Source organism: Odocoileus virginianus, chromosome 4, assembly GCF_023699985.2.
Source record: "Odocoileus virginianus isolate 20LAN1187 ecotype Illinois chromosome 4, Ovbor_1.2, whole genome shotgun sequence".
Lineage (NCBI taxonomy): Eukaryota > Metazoa > Chordata > Mammalia > Artiodactyla > Cervidae > Odocoileus > Odocoileus virginianus.
In genome coordinates this window covers 57,143,196-57,145,980 of record NC_069677.1, presented here as the reverse complement: position 1 = coordinate 57,145,980, position 2,785 = coordinate 57,143,196, and the positions used below count along the sequence as shown (strand labels likewise).

Sequence of the window (2,785 nt, the reverse complement as noted above, 5' to 3'; positions counted from 1 at the left end):
AAAGTAGCAAAACTTAGAAATCAAATAAGAGGAGGGTTGAAAGGCACTCAAATATGTGATATGACATAGATGGAATCCCAAAAATGATGGGAAAGGCCTTATTTACAAAACAGAAATAGACCTAGAAAACAAATTTAGGGTTACCAAAAGGGGGAAAGGGATAAATTGGGAATCTGGGATTAACAGATAGACACCACTGTATATAAAATAGAAAAATCCTACCGTATAGCACAGGTAACTATATTCAATATCTCATAATAATCTATAAATGGAAAAGAATCTTGAAAAGCATGTTATATATATGTACATGTGTATATATAGATCAGAATCACTGCTGTATATCTAAAACTATCACATATAAGTCAACTATGCTTCATTTTTTAATATAAAAAGAAACACCTTGTGCTGTGATGATTCTCAACTTCATAAATAACATCCCAAAACCCACAGATGAAATGAATGCCTTAAAGTCTTTAAGTGCAGGGAGAAGAATTGGCCTTAGACAAAACACCGGAAACCTTCATTATAATAGCAGTGTATGATTGTAGTATTTTCACTTTTTTACTGCAGTGTAACATACATACAGAGAAGAGAACCAATCATAAATGCATACCATGATGATTTTCACCAAGTGAACTCAACCAGTTAACCCACACCTAGATCAGTAAACAGGATAATATCAGAAGCCCAAGAATTCTCTTCTTGCTCCCGTTAAGGACTACTCAGATCAGGATTTTAACTACTTTTATGACTTTTCAGAACTCAGGATAATTTCGCCTATTTCTGAACTTTAGGTAAAAGCCTACGTACACAGTAGGTCCTTTTTTGTGACTCTTTCTGGCTTCTTTCCCTCAAACGTTTGTGAGTCATCTATACTTTTGCATGTAATTGTAGTTTGCTCATTCCCGCTGTATGCCATTATGTGACTACATCATTATTTATTCCTTACACTGTCAGTGTGCATTTGCTGAGTCCCTAGGTTTTTGCTATTATGAATATAAACTTTTCTATGCATGTGTTTTGGTGAGCACATTCCTGGGACCGGGACTGCTCATAGGTTTAGGCTCACTAGAAACTATGAGACAACATTCTGAAGAGGTTTTATCCCAGAACGAGCAATGTAGGAAAGTTTCAGTTACTCCCCATCTTCACCAACATTTGGTATCATATCTTTTTAATTTTTAACATTTTACTGGATATGGATCTTGCGTCCCCGCATGTGTGCGCCTAACCTCAGCTGGTCTGCCAGCGCCAACCCTAGTCCCCCGCGCGACCCCATTTCTGCTCCAACAAGATGAAAGAAACCATCATGAACCAGGAGAAACTCGCCAAACTGCAGGCACAAGTGCACGTTGGTGGGAAAGGAACTGCTCGCAGAAAGAAGAAGGTGGTTCATAGAACAGCCACAGCAGATGACAAGAAACTTCAGTTCTCTTTAAAGAAGTTAGGGGTAAACAGTATCTCTGGTATTGAAGAGGTGAATATGTTCACAAATCAAGGAACAGTGATCCACTTTAACAACCCTAAAGTTCAGGCATCTCTGGCAGCAAACACTTTCACCTTTACAAGCCACGCTGAGACAAAGCAACTGACAGAAATGCTCCCCAGCATCTTAAACCAGCTTGGTGCCGACAGTCTGACCAGTTTAAGGAGACTGGCTGAAGCTCTGCCCAAACAGTCTGTGGATGGAAAAGCACCACGTGCCACGAGAGAGAAGGATGATGATGAAGGTCCAGGTCTTGTGGAGAATGTTGATGAGGCTTCCAAGAATGAAGCAAACTGAACTGAGTTAACTTCTGAAGAAGATAAATCTTAAAGAAGTTACTGGGAGCTGCTATTTTATGTTATGACTGCTTTTTAAAATTTTGCTTATGGATCTGATAAAATCTAGATCTCTAATGTTTTTAAACCTAAGCCCCTGGACACTGCAGCTCTTTTCAGTTTTTGCTTATATACAATTTATTCTTTGCAACTAATGAAGTTGAAGAAGCCTAAGAATAAAGTTTGAGACAAAGATAAAATAAAATAAACATTTTACTGGGTAGGTAATGGCCATTTATTATGGCTTTAATCTGCATATTCCTAATGGCAAATCTATATTGGTGAGCATCTCTTTCAAATGTTAGTCAGTCATTTGGACACTTTTGTGAAGTGCTTGCAGTAGTACTGACAATGCAGTCATTCAAGTAGATGTATCTTAAGTTATCCTTTCTTTTCGAAAAAATCAGGTAAGTTGAGAAATAATGAAAGAGAATTTAGTTGTGATTTGTCTGATGGTGAGCTTTCAAAGGCATGGGAATGGTAAACACATTTGTATAAATGTGTCTGACAGCAAAATTTTAAATACAAAGTATGACAATTCAGTTAATCTAATGGACTAGATATTACCAGTTTCTCCTGTTCTTTCTTGCTAACAGAATCATAAATTTACTTGGGAGGTAACAATTTAATTTAAAATAATTCCAAAAGTTTGGTGAGCATCCAGTCCTCCACTGGCCAAAAATTGTCTAATGGAAAACTACTTTCCCCCTGATAAGTTTAAAAAAAATTTTAAAAGGCCAATATAAGCTTTCTGCCTTTAACCTGCCTTTCCTCTGGTCCAGATGGTGATGAAGTAGCGCTGAGATAGGGCAGCCATTTGTGACTATGCTGAGGACGGTGGAGCAGCTGGGGAGAAGGGACCTGCTTTCTCAAGGGCTTCACCAGCCTTGCACCGCTGACCCCAGATTCTTCTTACGTTGGATAAATAAATTCCTTCCTTGGTTAAGCTAGTATATAATCAGCC

General features: G+C 38.1%; 1 pseudogene; it reads left to right on the top strand.

Moving 5' to 3' along the window:
• The first annotated feature begins 1,290 nt into the window (after window positions 1–1,290).
• LOC110149339 (transcription factor BTF3 pseudogene) lies at window positions 1,291–1,783 on the top strand (annotated as a pseudogene).
• Window positions 1,784–2,785: the final 1,002 nt, after the last annotated feature.